At 43.1% G+C, this 17,114-nt stretch overlaps 1 long non-coding RNA gene across 1 annotated transcript in view; it reads right to left on the reverse strand.

Moving 5' to 3' along the window:
- Positions 1-166: 166 nt before the first annotated feature.
- The window catches only part of LOC142362903 (uncharacterized), a 105,241-nt gene continuing 88,293 nt past the window's right edge, over positions 167-17,114 (reverse strand). The window contains exons 2-3 of the long non-coding RNA XR_012765372.1: positions 1,338-1,480; positions 167-296 (exon numbers count right to left, since the gene is read on the reverse strand). This is a non-coding gene — a long non-coding RNA (uncharacterized LOC142362903). The remainder of the gene's footprint in view (positions 297-1,337; positions 1,481-17,114) is intronic.

Genomic DNA, 17,114 nt, shown 5'->3' on the forward strand with positions numbered 1-17,114 from the left:
GCGCCCCGCTCCGCCCACGGGGGAGGCCCCGCCCCGCCCCTCGCCCCGGGCCCGGCCCGCCGCACGCCGGCGCTCCTCACGTGTGCGAGGGGCAGCGAGCGGCGGGCCTGGGGCCGGCACCCTCCGCCCCGCGCCCCGCAGCCCGCAGCTCCAGGCGCTGCCAGGCGGCCGCACTCGCGGCGCTTATTGCGCGTTAAGGTACATCAAGGGGAGAACCCCCCCCGCTGCTGCTGCAGAATACAGCATGGCGAAAAGAGCACGTCCCTGTAGATCAGCTGTCTCTCGGGCAAATCCCCCTGTCAAAGAATGGAAGCGCTCCAAAGTCAAGTCAGTAAAGTCCTTACAGCGAGCTACATCACAGGCAGAGTTTGACTTTTGCAGCAAGTAATGCGAGGGAGCTGTATTTTAATAAATTTGAGGTGCCTTTCTAAAATCTTTGTCATTTTTCCCCTGAAATTCCATTAAAAGGCATCATTTTATTCAGCTACAACTTCACTTAATCCCTGGCATGGCGTGGGAAGTCCATGTTATGATCCACAGAAAATTTCCTTTAGATTTTTAATGGTGTCATTCTGTACCAGAATGCAAAGCTCGATACATGAAGATTTATGTGGAACAAATTGTTTAGAAACACTCACTTTTTGAATAAATAAATCAGGCCAATTTTCAGGTGGGTGCTAGTAGCTAGCGTCCCAGCTAACTCCTGTCCGGCCGGAGAGGCTGCCGGAGGCTGACGCGCTTGGGCCCTGCCAGCGGCTGGCTGCTGGCCAGGAAAACCCACCCGCACGGTTTCCACCGGGAAGTTTCAGTAAAATTCATGCAGCACTGAAGAACACTGAAACTGCATCAAATCAATATTTCCTGTTGGAAAATTTTTTCTTTGGGGCGTTTTCAGCCATTCCTACCAATCATATCATGATTTAAATGCTGTGACAGGGCTATGGTCGGCCTATGACAACTTGCCTGAAGAGCAGCTCCTTGCCTCTCTCCGTAGTCCTTACTGGGAGCCTGAACCCTGCCAGCCTGGACCCTGCCAGCAGGCAGAGCCCAGTTCCCCAGGCAGGTGGAGTCAGCCCCCGCCAATCATAAAAGCTTTTATTCTAGTAACTATTAAAAACAATTTAATCAAATAGTCTAATAATCACTTACGCTTTGCATTTCCACCCAGAAGCTCAGTGTGCCTCATGCAGTATGTAAGCCTCGTTACTTCTTTTCACACACGGCCTTATGCCATGTAGTACTGCGGTGAGTTTTACCACCACCCTGCCCAGTCCCCACGTAGTGCCTCACCCGCCAGGCCGCGTGAAGGCAGGGACAGGCCATCGTGATGGACCTACCTGAGCTCGTACAGCCAGCAGCCACGCCGCTCAGCAGCAGCCGTCTCGCCGTCAAAGCCCAAGAATGGGTTCAGCTCAGTCCTCTACCAGTGAGGCAATTCCACTACTTTGTGCCCTCCGCAACAGGATTGATTAGAAAGCTCCTAATGGATAAACAGAATCAAAGCAGAAGTAATTTTATATTCAATTACCAATGACAAATCATATTTGTAAAACTGTTACTTAAGTTTTTACTAGAATTCATGTTTAAAAATTTCTTCTGAAATTGCAGCATTGTGAAAATTTATAAAGGCTTGGAATGTAAGAATATCCAGTTCATGTTAAGTGAGTTTTGTTTCTTAGATATAAAAAATAAGTAATAAAAATGAAAAGAAAAGGCAAATGCATTTAAACCATTCTATTTTAATAAATCTAAGGTTGTTATTGTAGTAATAGTGTTGCTGAAGTGAACACAGTTTTATTTTGAATGTGCCCCTCAATTTATAACGTTAAACCTTCAGTTCTATTGTATTTACCACCCACCAAATTTGATTTTATATGTAGCAGCTGAACACTGAAGCGCTGATATCTTTGTATTCAATTAAAGTAAGGAACTAGGAACACAAGCGTGTTTTTCACAGTCTGAAGTTAGAGTAATAACAAGACTCTTTTTACATTCTCCTCTTCTACTAAAATTATAATGGGGGACTATTGTGCTCTCCACTGACGAGCAGGTATTCTGTGCAAATCATTTTGCTCTTAGGATCATAACAACATCTGAAGTCATTTATTGATTCAATCCTGCCAGCAAAAGGGACTTTGCAGCACCTAAGCTATCACCTGCCTGCACTCATACCCCCAACAGGTGATGAACGGCAGGACTATCGCTGGGAGAAGCTCCTTTTGCAGTTGCTGATCCTGCAGCATCATCCACACCGGCGACTCCCAGTGAATCACGGAAGCCGTTCAGGTGCTTAAAGTAAAGGCTGCGTTTTGTTGACTATAGCTTTTTTGCTGTAACTGTCACTCAGATATTACACCAAGCTGCATGGCAAGATAGGTAACAATATTTTACACCCAGGCAAACTCAAATTGATTGTTTCTATGAAGAAATCCTACGGCATGTCTATAGCTTTCTGCTTCTTAATCAGATTTTAGTAGAGTAGATTTCCTCTGCTGTAGGGTAAGCCAAAACACAGCAGCACTTGTTCTGGCAACAGGACTCTTCGTCACTTTGTCCACGTGACTTCATCTCTAAGCCATTGCGGAGGAGATGCTGGCAGGGAGAAGCTCTGAACTCCCCTGCCTGGCTCCTGAGCACCTTTCCAGGGAAGCCCGAAGGAGTCTGGAGGGACCACTGGATGAAACCAGCAGAATTCCTCATGAAGGGACAGTCATCTTTGTTGTCTCTTAGTCCCCTTCTCATATTCCACTGTTAGCCAAATCTTCCTTTGCTATGAAGTGCGGGAGCGTCGCTGATCTCAGGAGGTGATGGCGATGAACAGCAGATGAGACTCTGGTGCTTTAAGCAGACACTGAGGCTTACGGGACGGGTAATGACAGACTGCTTTTGATGTTGCTGGACCACGTTTTATAGCAACTCAAGAAATCCCGTAAGTGATTTCAGAACTGTGTAGCTGATGACGTTTAAGAACATTTCTCTGTGTAATTTTTTTAAATGACTAGCAACTCCATTATTTGAATAACCAAAATACTTTCTAATGGCTGCTTGAGGAGCCTTTAATTCATACCCTGCTGTTTGGAGTTAATCCATTCAGAAATTAAAACAGTTCAGGTCACCTTTAAAAGGAGAAAGCTGCAAAAATATCCAATTTTACACACTCAAAGCATATGTGATGAGACATATACTTTGAGTTGGTGTAAAAGTACTGTAGCATACTTGATGTGATGCGATATTCCTATCATATTTAAGCAACGTTCATCTCTGCCCTAAATCCTCTGGCAGAAATAAGTCCTGTTCAGCACTCTATTCTTAGATTTTTGTCAGGGTCTTTTTTCTCATTTTACTCATTAGACTGACATGTTTTCATAGTCACAGGGGCCAGTTTTGCTTCTACTGACAGCAAGCAAATGCTTTTGTAAATGACTGCTGTGAATGTGTTGGGCATCCTGGCCCCGTGCTCCCGCAGCGGAGCAGGCAGCGCTACTGCTTGCAGCATGCAGGCAGCGTTCAGGCAAACTCTGGGGCCCAGGGTCCCTCCCCAGGAACCTCCATATGCTGATGGCACGCTGACCGGCTTCTGAAAACGGTATGATCTTTAGAAAATACATGAGGGGCAGAAGCAAATCTTGGATGTACACAAACAAAAAGAAACCAAAAGAGAGAGATACTAAAACGTTCAGATCTCTGCTTCCAGCACAGTGACCTTCACTGTGGAGCTTCTGCCTCGGAGTAGTTCCTGACAATAGGCTGGCAACTGCCAGCCTGGTTGCCTTTAAAATGTCATTGGTCTAACATCAAATCAAGAGGTATAATTGCCTTTTTCCTTCCTCCTCCCCAGCCCCCAAATTCCAGTCCTGATCAGGCCCACACCAAACTGACGGCGTGTTTGTGTTCCCGTAAGAAGTCTGTAAAAGGTCATAAAAGCTTCAAGTTCAAACAACTGGATTGTTTTCAATATACACGATGACTTTTCTATTTCCCATCTGCAAGCAGTGGGCTGCACTGCCTTGAAGTTATTCCAGGATCCAGGTGATAGACAGAAATCTAACACAGTGTTTGAGAAAGAACTGATTGGTCTTATGTTCACAAATTCAGGGTTAAAACTGTCAGACTGTGCTATCTCTCTGGTTTATTCCTCCTTACTCTGGGCAAGTGACATTTCCACCAAAAAGCTTCATATTCCTTTCCATGAAACTGATTAAAGGTAGAAAGCTTCTGCATTCTGCCTAGGCACAGTTCTCACTTTATGCAGCAAATGCATTTTTAATTGCCTTTAGTTTCTACTTTATCTACCTTTCTTATCTGATATTCTTTGTTAAATGATCTAACAGTATGAGACACTCATGCAAGACCATACAGAAAAAGAAGGCAACATATATTCATAATAATACAACAATAGCTCCTTTTCTAGTACACAGTGTTTACAATAAAATCAAGAGCAGTCAGAAAATCAGATTACTCCACACTAAAATTTATCTGAAATTTAAGGCATATAGCCTGTTTTAATAAAAGACATGATGCTGGCTGTCTAACACTTAGACAGGAGTGTAAGATGAGCAAGAGAAGACAACATAGGCAAATTGTCATCTGCCAGGTCCGAGAGCGGGTGGGGCTGCCATCCTGCAGCTCATCCCGCAGCAGAACGGAGCTGCTGCACCCCCCCCGCTCGGTGCAACCCCTGCTTATGGAAAGCGATTTAGCACTTTTATTGGGAAGAGGTTAAATGAGGTGGATCACCCAGAGGCAGAGTACCAGAGTAAAACCCAACTCAGCTCAATCTTGGGAGTTACAAAAATAGTCTGCTTTGCAGAAGTATACGCAGGGAAGCAGCCAAGCTCTGACTCCAAGAGGTCTCAGCAGCGCGTCTGAAGTCTCTCTACCTGCATGCTGTGGTTACTCCCTTTGAGTAGCATGTTTGTGTTTAGCTTACACCAGAATCTTTATAAACTATATTAGATCACTGTCTTGTAACATGTTATATCTTAAATTAAGACTTGTTCCTCTTCTGGGGAAAAGGCAATATAATCATCCTTTGAAAGAGATAAACATGTTGACAAAATTCAAAATACTCCACATTTGGGTCTACAAAATAATTTTAACAATTGTTTACCAACATGCTGATTCATCACGTTCTTAAAGTGATATCATTAATGGGGACGTAAAGCCAAAATATTATTAATAAAGACTGAAAAAAGAATGCTACTAAAAATGTAACTAAAAAGAACATTAAGTCCAAGAGAGAACAACACTGAGTTAAGAAATACCTTGTATTTCCCACTGGGCTCACAGAAAATAGTAACATCTCTCACATAGAAAATTGACATATATTTGACCTCAAAGAACTCCCAGCACCTCATATGGAAAAAAATCCATGTAAGAAACCAACAGATCAGACAAGATCTGCAGCAGCCTCTTAAATGCTTAGGCCTCAGTTTTGCAAGCGTTTCTGTGTGAGCTGCAATATAAGTGCCTCAGCAATCTGCCAGCTCCTGATCTAAAGGGTGAGGAGATGAACCTACTGTGCAAGACTTTAAAGAAGAGTACATATTTTCCATGTATAAAACCGAAGAGTTTGCTTTACTTTTTAAAAAAGCTAAGATTGTTTCTGCTTTTCTTTGTGTTATTTGCATTGCCAGGATCCCATCATGCCAGGCTCTCCACTAGTACAAAGCTAGAAAATTAAAAGAATTAGAAATTCAAGTCACACCTTGACTTTTCAAGAGAGACTCAATAGATGACTGTAGAATTAGTATAATTACTGCAACATCACAGATACTAAGCAAATAAGGCCTGATTAACTAGAGGTGGGGAAACCTTTTTTTCTTAAATAATGAATACTTTATAAAATATTGGAAGAAAAACCATTGCTGTTAAAAACTCATCTCTTGCCTTCTCCTGGTCAAGAGCTGAAGCTAAAGCTAGTATGAGAAAATTTTTGGTTAAACCCTGTAGCATTCTGTTTCCTGATTTGGCTGCTCAGTAGCATGCAGTAACAAGCCGCTATGGCCGAGAGAATTCCGCTCTTGCAGAAGAAGCGAGGAAGAAAGCGGAGCCAGCAGTACTTGCAGCATCCTCTGCAGCACAATGGCCTCTGTTTCCTGGCTTCACCACAATGCTTATCCACGGACGGGGGTAACCTGCCTGTGCTCGCCTGGGGGCCTTCTGCTGCAACCAGTTTTTTTAATGACAGTTTAACATAAAAACATACATTTTGTTTTATATAGATCTATATTTCTCTATATATGTAGTAGATATATAGATACTCTATATTTAGAGTCGTACTTTAAATGATTTATTATTACCTTTATAAATGCTGCTTAAGCTGTGAGAACAGCAGGGAATACTTCAAACAGATGTAAGTTATCGCAGCTGTCAGTTAGGGATTTAAGTACATAGCATGCCAATGTACTATGTCTCTGAATCATAGGTGAGTGAGATAGCAAGAGAAAAGGTGTTGATAGTGTGAATCTGGTTAGTAGATAAAGGCAAAATTATGACCTATATTAAATCAGTGCCATCAGAAAATGTACAGAAACTTCATCTTTTCAATTAATACTAGAATGTAAAAGAACACAGCGCAAAAAAAGAGAAAAGTTCAAGTAGAACAAGAACGTTATGCTATATATAAAACACACGCAACATGGAAAATCATATTAGGTACAAACATCTTGTACTAAACATGCCATATCTAGGCTGAGGCACAGAATGTCTTCTAAGTATTCAATTAATTTTCCTTTACAGCTCAAGACTGTATTTGTATTTTTTAAGGAACTATCTGCAGCTGGTCTCTGCCTAAACCACAAAACCCTATCCACTTAATAAAAGAATGCAACACAACTCATTGAAGCCAACAGTTTCAAAAAGCATCCATTAATTTTGGATGCTTCTGGTTTTAGATGTCTCCCTTAATGAGCTTGAATGTAAACATGTTCTTAATAATTCTGCCAAAACTAGGCTAATAAGTCGATGTCTTCATTTATCAGCAGTAACATGTGACCCCATGCTCTACAGATGAATTAGATGCTCTGACTTAATCATTTACATTACTTTTCTTTACATGAAATAAAAAGAAACTTTGGGCCAGATTCCCTGTTCTGTTTCCATTCCTCCCAGCAGCCCTGGCACTGGGAGAAAGCAGCCTGGATGGAGACGCCAGTGGAGCATCTCTGCAGCCCAAAGCAGCCTGCCTGAGAGGGGGTCACGTCCTCAGCCCTCTCATCACAGCGTGCCTTTGTGGGATGGAGAAGGGAATGTGAAAGGACGTGCATTTTTCTGCTAGCAGATAACCCTTTCATCAATAATATACCTCTTCAGTCTGTTGGTGAATCAACATGCTACCCACTGTTTCATAAAGACTGTTGGAGACTATGGCTCCTAAATTAGAATTGAAATGACTATTTTGTTCAAACAGGATCAATTACTTGCTAGTGTTTCCTCAGTGCTCACTGTAGTTAGAAAGCTGCAGGGCTGACACATGTGGAGGAATAACTGCTGATCTGGGAGGTGACACTGTGGAAGTTTGGCTATGGCCTGTTGATACATTAACATTTTATGGCCATGGTAGGAAGGACTCAGACTGAGGAAAAACCCATCCAGAAAATTGAACTGCTTATCCCCCAAAATGAAAGAAACCAGTCAGTGGGTGTATCAGGCAGATGCTGGCAGTCACTTGTGAAGGGCTATGTTCAGAGCTTCGAAACAGGGACTGCTCCAGAGAGTGACCTGAGAAGCTGATAGATGCGAGTGATACTTCTCTCTGCTTCTCGACTTCTGGCTTGGAAGGCTGGAGCCCGCTCCTGGCCGGGATGAATTTTCTCTTGGGTAATTTTCCTGCAGCCCAGAAGTCTAAAGCAATTTTTCCCAAAGGAGAAAGGGTTGCATAGCCCCAAAGGAGCAACAGCATTTAAATAATTTATTGGATTTAAGTCACTTGCTTAGTCACAAATGGCCCAGGAATAGAAGCCTCTCCCCATCCTCCAAAGAGATTGTGGCACCAGAAGACACAGAGAGATGCTGCCACAAGCAAAGGAAAGAAGATGAGAACTGAAAGGCAGATTGCTCTTGATTCCATCTCCTTTGGGTGCAGACTCTGATGTTTTTCTGCGTTCTCAGGGAAATGAGATTAAAAATGATCCTTTCTCACCTCCCTTCTCCCAAGATCTGAACTGGTTAACTTCTAACAGGGGTTTTCTGCATCAGCCCTTTGTACGGATTCTAACAGGGAACACCAAAGCAGCACATTTGGTATGTATGAATTAGAAGTTGTGCATTACAGAGTGGTGACTAGTAATCAATTTTGAGAAGACAGGAGCTTGTCAGGTGGAAAGAGGGTGGGCAGAAAATACTATCTGTAGAGAAAGCACAGTACTCCTATGAGGTATTGAACATATGGGAAGATGGATTCCAGGAAACGCTGAGGAGAATTTTACTTCTACAAAAATTTAAAAAAGGTTTTGCTAATTTAAAATAATGCTGATGACCACTGTAGAAATACACAAGTTCCAGCAATTAATGTGCACAAGTATCCTGGAAAAGAGTCTGAGATAAAAAATCTTAATGAAATGAATCCTTAGAGGCGAGCAAATGGTTCTAACAAAGTGATGAGCCACTCTCCATTATTGAGAGGTCCTGGAGGACAGGAGAGGTGCCTGAGGACTGGAGAAAGGCCAATGTCACTCCAGTCTTCAAAAAGGGCAAGGACAAGGACCCAGAGAACTAGAGGCTGGTCCTCCATCCCGGGGAAAGGGGATGGAGCAGCTTATCCTGGAGGCCATCATCAAGCAAGTGGAGGAAAAGAAGGTTATCAGGAGTAGTCAGCATGGATTCACCAAGGGGAAATCATGCCTGACCAATCTGATAGCTTTCTACGATGGCATGACTGGCTGGGTAGACGAAGGGAGAGCCGTGGATGTTGTCTACCTAGACTTCAGCAAGGCTTTCGACACAGTCTCCCATGATATCCTCCTAGGGAAGCTCAGGAAGTGTGGGCTGGATGAGTGGTCGGTGAAGTGGATAGAGAACTGGCTGAATGGCACAACTCAGAGGGTTGTCATCAGCGGCGCTGAGTCTAGTTGGAGGCTGGTAACTAGTGGTGTCCCCCAGGGGTCAGTACTGGGCCCAGCCTTGTTTAACTTCTTCATCAATGACCTGGGTGAAGAGTTAGAATGTACCCTCAGCAAGTTTGCTGATGACACCAAACTGGGAGGTGTGGTAGACACACCGGAAGGCTGTGCTGCCATTCAGCGTGACCTGGATAGGCAGGAAAGTTGGGCAGAGAGGAACCTGATGAGGTTCAACAAAGGCAAATGCAGGGTCCTGCACCTGGGGAGGAGCAACCCCGTGCACCAGTACAGGCTTGGGGCGGACCTGCTGGAGAGCAGCTCTGTGGAGAGGGACCTGGGTGTCCTGGTGGACGACAGGTTGACCATGAGCCAGCAGTGTGCCCTGGCTGCCAAGAAGGCCAATGGGATCCTGGGGTGCATCAAGAAGAGTGTGGCCAGCAGGTCGAGGGAGGTTCTCCTTCCCCTCTACACTGCCCTGGTGAGGCCTCATCTGGAGTACTGTGTCCAGTTCTGGGCTCCCCAGTTCAAGACAGATGAGGAGCTACTGGAGAGAGTCCAGCGGAGGGCTACGAGGATGATGAGGGGACAGGAGCATCTGTCCTACGAGGAGAGGCTGAGGGAACTGGGCTTGTTCAGCCTGAAGAAGAGAAGGCTGCGAGGGGACCTAATATATACTTACAAATATCTGAAGGGTGGGTGGCAGGAGGATGGGGCCAAGCTCTTTTCAGTGGTGCCCAGTGACAGGACAAGGGGCAACGGGCACAAACTGAGGCAGAGGAAGTTCCGTCTGAACAGGAGGAAGAACTTCTTCCCACTGAGAGTGACGGAGCACTGGAACAGGCTGCCCGGGGAGGTTGTGGAGTCTCCTTCTCTGGAGATATTCCGGACCCACCTGGACAAGGTCCTGTGCAGCCTGCTGTAGGTGACCCTGCTTCGTCAGGAGGGTTGGACTAGATGACCCACAGAGGTCCCTTCCAACCCTGACCATTCTGTGATTCTGTGATTCTGTGATTCTGTTTCATGGAAAAATAGTACTGTTTGAAGAGTTTTAGAAAAAAAATGCAATACACATTTGTTCAAAGTGGCTCTTGTTAGGGATAAGCATGTGTCTGACTTCAGATGCTTCCCTCTGAAAGTTCTACTGACTGTCAGCAGTCCAATTCAGGCAATAACACGTAGACAGCAAAACCTGGATGCATAAATATGTTTCTCTCTCCCTTGTCTCTTATGTGAGTAAGGGTCTTGATGCTCAGATGTGACTTTGCTCTGATTTAAGCCTTCTACATGGTCAAAATTGCTGAACAGAATTATTATTTCTCAAGCTGTAATTCAGTCATGTCCAGTTCACTGCAGGCAGTCATTCAAACACAGAGGCAGGTATTCAGGTGAATTGGAAAGGACAGGCTTCATAGCATGCTAGGAATTAATTTGTGTTTCTGGGACTCAGGCTGCACGGATGACATTTGGGAGGTATTTCAGCTGGCGGGCAGCGGAACCACCTGGCGGGCAGCGGTCACGGTGCTGGGGGACTGCAGCTCTAGCCCAGCAGTGCCAAGGCACGCTCTCTCCCAAACCCAGGGACCTCCAGCCTGCCCAGATCAGCACCCACCTTAAGCGTATTGCACCCGACAGGAAGAAGATAAAGGCACATATTTGAGTGGCCACAAAATAAATCACATCTCTAAGCAGAAAGGTATTTGAAATAAACAGTAACAACTCTATAAAAATGCTAGAATTGAAATATTTACAGCTACTTAAATACGAAGGTTTTTACTAATCTGAGATTAATCCACCGTCTAAAAATAGGTATTCGTTTAAATAAATTGACTACACTGCTAGTTAGAGATAGCGATTTCCATTGTTCAGAAGTTCTTCTTTATTTTGATCTTTTTTAGGAGATAATCCTCATAATCCCATATAAAGTTGACTACAATATGTGTTCTCCCTTAGAGCTCTTTGTATGCAGCAGCGATCCTGCTACCACTCACTAGTTTCTGCTACGGTGGAGTTTAGGTTTTCAGGAGGAAACCGGGAAGCAGTTATGAAGATCTTAACTGCAGTGATAACCAGAATGAATTCAGTAACAATAATGTCAGGAGATGAACACTGCGAGGAAAACTCTAAACACTGATTAGAGTTTCCAATCCCAAGAAACCCAATATTTTTCTTACAGCTGTGTGTGCACCCACGATCTATTCCAGTGCTTCCAACTGAAGCCACTGTATGTAGAAATTCAGTCTGTTTTCCCAGCATTATTATTCTGTGTATGAAAGCTCTACATACGATGTTTTCTGCTTATCTATTTTTATTGCTTCTTTCTTAGCAATAAAGCCTCTCAGAGCTGTGCTTTACACCTCAGAACAAGTGCGTTGGCCAGATGGTTGCTCTAATAAATGGGGAGAAATGTCAGAAGCACTCTTACGTTCCTGGGCAGTGAGGCGCACCAGCCCTGCTCCTCCCTGCCAGCACCGGCCACGGCACACCGGGGCTGAGCGTGCCTTGCTTTCTCGGCACAAGGGCAATAGGCACAGGGACAAGGACCACCTCCCCAGGTACAAGGACCACCTCTCCAGGGATGATCACTACACCAGAGAGAGGCCGCTTTGCGCTGCCTGAACTATCTGGTCGTGCCTCTGAGAGCTGCTCCTGCAAGCCAAAACCTCACCAAAATATTTTCTCTGAGTGTTTTCTTCCTGGATGGTGCACATGGCTTTTGCTATAAACCCTACCCCCAAAATTTCAAAGATAGCTTTGAATGGGGAACTCCTAGCTGGCTTTCAAAATCATAACCTTACCATGCTTCATCTTATACTAATTATCAGCATTACATTATTTGCTTGACAGTATCATTTTATCTTATGGGTGATGATTCCTCACTGCTGCTTATGATTGTGTACAGAATACTTTCTGCTGTCAGGGAAGGTGTCTTTTAAAGTCTAACTTCATGGCCTTGTTTTGTGGATGAGAAATGGCAAGTCAGATAGGCAGGACTGGTTGGCTAATGAGATACTGGTGAAGTGCATCATGGTGAATCACAGATTATTGAAAATCCTGATAATAAGCAGCAACTTTTTTTGCATTAGGAAGCTCTATAGTTTCTCTGTCAATGCGATACCATGAAGTCAAAAGCAGATCTCTGGAAACCAGAGGCCTGAAGTTGGTGATGATAGTCATGGCTAAAAGAAATCCTATTAACTGATGTCACAGCATGGCCCTACAGAAAGGGTACAGGTGCTGTGGGAAGGAAGAGTGATCTGCTGGAATAATCTGTAGCTTTCTGTGTGTATGGACAGTTAGCAGCACCTAAAGCAACCCCAGCAAGGGACAGGCAGGAGAACTTGTTCAGCAGCCAAAAAAAATGAAGCTCCTTGTTACTCCAGAGAATTACCAGGGCTCACAGGGCAACAATGAGGCTCTAGAGAGCAGAAGCGCAGGAAATATTCACTCTCTGGCAAATTTGCTGTTGTGCCCAACCATCCTGGGAAGCAGGTGGGGTGCGTGACGGACGGGACTCAGGGACGTGAGGGCGCAGGCAGTGAGGCCGTGGTGGCCTCCTGAGCTCTGAGCAGCTGCAGCCCATGGGCACTACTCTCATGAAGCCTCACAAAGGTCTCACCTTTTCAAGGATAAAGTTTATACCAGAGATGATTAAAAAAGCAGATAGATTTCTCCATCCAATGTAACTCCTGTAATAATTTATATTTTTAAAAATACCATCATCTTTATTTAGCTTTTCTTGCAAGATATTTTTTGTTGTTGTTTTGGCTGTACTTGGATCATCCTCTATATCCAGCAACAAAGAATTCAGTCTTTTTGGCAGTTATTTTTGACCTTTTCTTGAGCAATAGCTGATAGCTTGCCAGACTCTTTGTCTAATGGTAGAGGTTAAGCTAAGACTAAAATGTTCACCCAATTGCACTTGAACTTGTGGTATACCCGGGTAGAAAAAAAAGCTGCACTTTTGACATAGAGCTGCTTCCAAAAACATTGAACAAGTGTTTGGGCTATAACATTATATGCTATTAAGTTGTATTGCACAGAAATTTTTCTATAATATTCCGCACAGACTGAAAACCGCCTTTTTAGTTTATGAAATGTTAATACCATAGCATGAATTTATATAGGTGCATAAATAGAAATTATAGCCTGGGGAAGAAACCTTATTTATAAAGTTAAATTTTTTAAATTAAAAATGCAGCTAATGACTCACCTTTTACTCTCCAAATATATTAGATATCTATATTTTTATGAATTCTGCAAAGTAATTGATAGGCTTGAGTATAACCCTGATAATACAAGAAGGCACATTACATGAGTGAATGTTTTGGATGTGATGAATCCACTGTTAATTATAGAAAGGCCTTCTTACAAATCTAGGGTACCATCTGTCCTAAAACTATCCTTTAGCTAGCTCTCTGCCTGCATTCTGTGCAGCTGTACTTTGCCATTGCACTCAAAATAAATAGGAGTATGCTACAGTACAAGTTAATGAATAAATGACGAATTACTATAACTGTCTGACCAAATTATTCAGTCTCTTCATCATAAGTCAGAAATTCTACTTATGTTTCTTCATCATCTGCATTTACATGTGTATGCCTCCTCAAAGCATGCTTTTTTGTTGCTGTTGTTATTACATATTTCAAGGGTTGGTTAGATTTGTCAGATTTTTGCAAATTCAATGAAATGCCAGACAAAGTAAGCACGTGAAACGCAGCATTATATCTACTGAAGAATTATTGTTATTTCCACATTTGACTTGCGCTGGTGTTGACAGACAGAGGGAAGGAAGAAGGAGTTCCTGATGCTGCATGCTAATGCTACCAAACTGAATGCCAAAATTTTTTTTTGTCTTGGACTCAGCAATGTTTTTGGTTTTATCCCTGCCTTTGGACTGGAGGCTTTGTGAGTCTTTGGTTTAACACCCTTCTGTGCAAACACTGTATATATCTCCAGGACAAAGAACCACATAAACCTTTGGCTTAGGTAAATAAACACTAATGGTGGGGATCTGTTCCTTCAGTGGGACATTCTGGAGATACCAGCTTGGAGCGGCACGGAGAGCCTGTTGTTGTCACCGAGCTGATCATTGTAATGATTCACCTCTCATGGCTGATTATCTGAAATTTCCTGGCAGGTGCTTGGGCAGTACATAATTCTTGTTTAAAAAAACCTGCCTGCTTGTGCCCATAACTAATTCTTCCTAGACCTTCGGTGATGCTTCTCCCCTCAACCCAAGGAGTAAATTGCTCTTCCATTCCTGTAACAAACACTGGCTACTTTTTATATAAATATTATTATTTACATTTGTTATGATTAGTAAGTGCAGAGGGTGCGAGGCCTGCTAGTGGAACTGAGTGGCTGCTTTAGCCAGCCACCTTAGCAGGAAAAGGCTTTCAGGGCACTCTGTATTGGCTAACTCCACTGGGGCCTTCTTCCAGCTCGGGACGAGCCAGGAGTGTCACGCAGATATACGTGTGAAGCTGTAGCCCAGCTGTAGCAGTGAGGGCCAACATACCTAGTGTACCTGAGTGGGTGGGAAAGAGCAGGTTGGGGCAGATCGATTTGGGTCATTTCTTCCAAATAGTTATATGAAAATTGGATATTTTTAAATGGTGGTTTAGAATATATGGAGTGACCCATGTTAGACAGCTAATAATCTCCATCCTATGAGCATGATGGAGAAGCCCCTGCGATGGGGAAGGAGAACTAGCTCTTCCAAGTCTTAATTTCAGCCCCTTCATCTTATGCTCCTTTCCACATAACAGTATCTAATCACAGCATATATAAGTCAGTTCTGTCTCGGGGTCATCATTTTCTCTGTTCTTTGATCCTCTGGATGAGAGCCTTTGCAGGCAGTCACACCTTCGCCGGGGTCAGACACACACTCACTGATACGGCTCTAAGCAAGAATGGACCTACACACCATGCTAGTCTCATGCTGGCTTTGCTTTTCCATGGTCATCAGCCAAGAGCATTTTTATACCCTATTGAAATGCACAGAAACACACTGTCCAATTTGAAAAAACTTGCAAGTAATTATAAAGTACTTTTTGCAATTTCGTACGTAACATCCTTTCAAAGTTGTCCTGTTTCCTTTCTCTTTGAATGCATATTCAGAGCAGGCAGATTTCTAGGCACACAATGAGAAGTTGATTTTGAAAAGAGGTAAATAAATTGCACTGGCTGGAAAAGGGCTTCTTGCTGCCCTTTTATTATGATGTGCACACAACTTGCTACAAATTCTTTACTTTGCATTTCTATCACAAAGATAAATGGAATTGTCAATCCTGTTCACATTTGCTTTTGATGGTTATATAAAAGTAATAGCCACGGTGCCAAAAAAAGCTTTCATTAATTCTTCTATTTATTAAGGTGAAAGGAGGACTATTTTGCAAACAAAGAGGAATAAACAGACTACAGTGAAATGTCTGCTCCTTTTCCAGAGGATATACCTTCTGCACGATTCCTAACCTTAGGATGACTCTGAGCAGCTCTAAAAATGGATAAAAAAACTTCTTGATTTCAGATTTTTGTAACTTTATCTCAGTATTACACCACTCCAGCATTAAACAGGGTAAGTGAAATGCTGTATTGTAATGTTGAAATTTAATCCAGGGAATCTGACCAGACTTTAAAAAAAAAAAAAAAAGGAAGAAAAATTGTGTATTTGTTGCACAGAGATGTCTAATATTTAACAAATATTAAACTAAAAAATCTCAGCACTGCTTTTTGTGTAAGTGTGTGTCCATAAACACATAGATATAGATATCAGGGTCATTTCTTCAAAACCATCTTGGGAAAAGATGCCCCTCATAAATAATTTTTACTGGGAGTACTTTGGAGCAGAGTGCAGCCATGTAGCTGACACAGAGTCTACCAAAACTTACTCTTCCTTGGCAGCACACCAAAATGAGTTACAGCCCAGCAGGACAGCAATGAGCTACCTCCTGTGCCAGGAAGGTGAAACAGAGAAAGATATTTGCTATCACCGCTGCTGGCAAAGATGAAAACACTGATCACTTGTGGCTAGGGAAGGATGGGCACAAGTGGGAGGAGGAAGCAGAAGGGTGGAAAGCCCTCCTGGGAAGACAGTAGAAAGGGGAAAGCTTAATGCCAGGGAAGAAGGTTAAGGTGAGGTGAGAAGGCCACTGTACAGCCTAACACAAGGCAGCCAGCCATGATACTTGCCCTCTCAGATGGTCATCAAGGAAAGGGAGTTGGGACCCTCAGCAAGGAACTGGAAGAATCAGATGATAGCTTTCACAGATCACCTCTGGAGCCTCTGCAGATGGGTCTAAATCTGTCTGCAGAGAGGGTAAATTCGTATAGTGTCAGATGCTTATATTGACTTTGGTCCTTTACTTTTTTCATGGCACTGCTTTTTTTCCCTCTTTTGTCATTACTGGGAGAGGAATGGGACTTATTAGATTCATAATTTGAGAAAACAGCAGGCCTCAAGAGAGAAATAAAATTTTGGAGAGTCTGATAATTAAGATGGATAGATTTGTAAATTGTTTGAAGCTCACCAGCTTTGTTGTCAGCTCTGGTGTGCTCTAACCTCCTGCCCTGCCTGGGAAGTGTTTGAGCAAAGAGTTTGTAAATGTTTAGGTGAGGAAGAAATCTGGTCCTCTATGGGACAGGGAAAGGGCAATATGTCCCTGAACTCCATGAGACAGGATCAAGTCTAAATTACCACACTGAAGCATTATTTGTCCTTCTTACAAGATACAAAAGGTATCAGGACAATTAAATCTGTCTTTTTTATTGTTTCGGTGTGGAGCTTAAAACCCCTGACCTTTTATCACATCTATTTAGCTGTATATCCATAGCTCAGGAGACAATTAAAAATGAGATGCATGTTCTGTGTTTGGCAGAAAAATGCAGTACTAATTAATTTTCTGGGTACAACAGTCCAACTGTGTTTAGTTTTTCCTTCTTGCATTCACATCTAAATCTACCTCCCCTCATCCGCTGCGTTTTACACATCTATATGTGTTTATGTGTCTGTGTAAATCTTCAGAGTCATTTTTTACTACACTTCTTATTAGC

The sequence above is a fragment of the Opisthocomus hoazin genome, chromosome 12 (genome assembly GCF_030867145.1).
Source record: "Opisthocomus hoazin isolate bOpiHoa1 chromosome 12, bOpiHoa1.hap1, whole genome shotgun sequence".
In the NCBI taxonomy this organism is placed as follows: Eukaryota; Metazoa; Chordata; class Aves; order Opisthocomiformes; family Opisthocomidae; genus Opisthocomus; species Opisthocomus hoazin.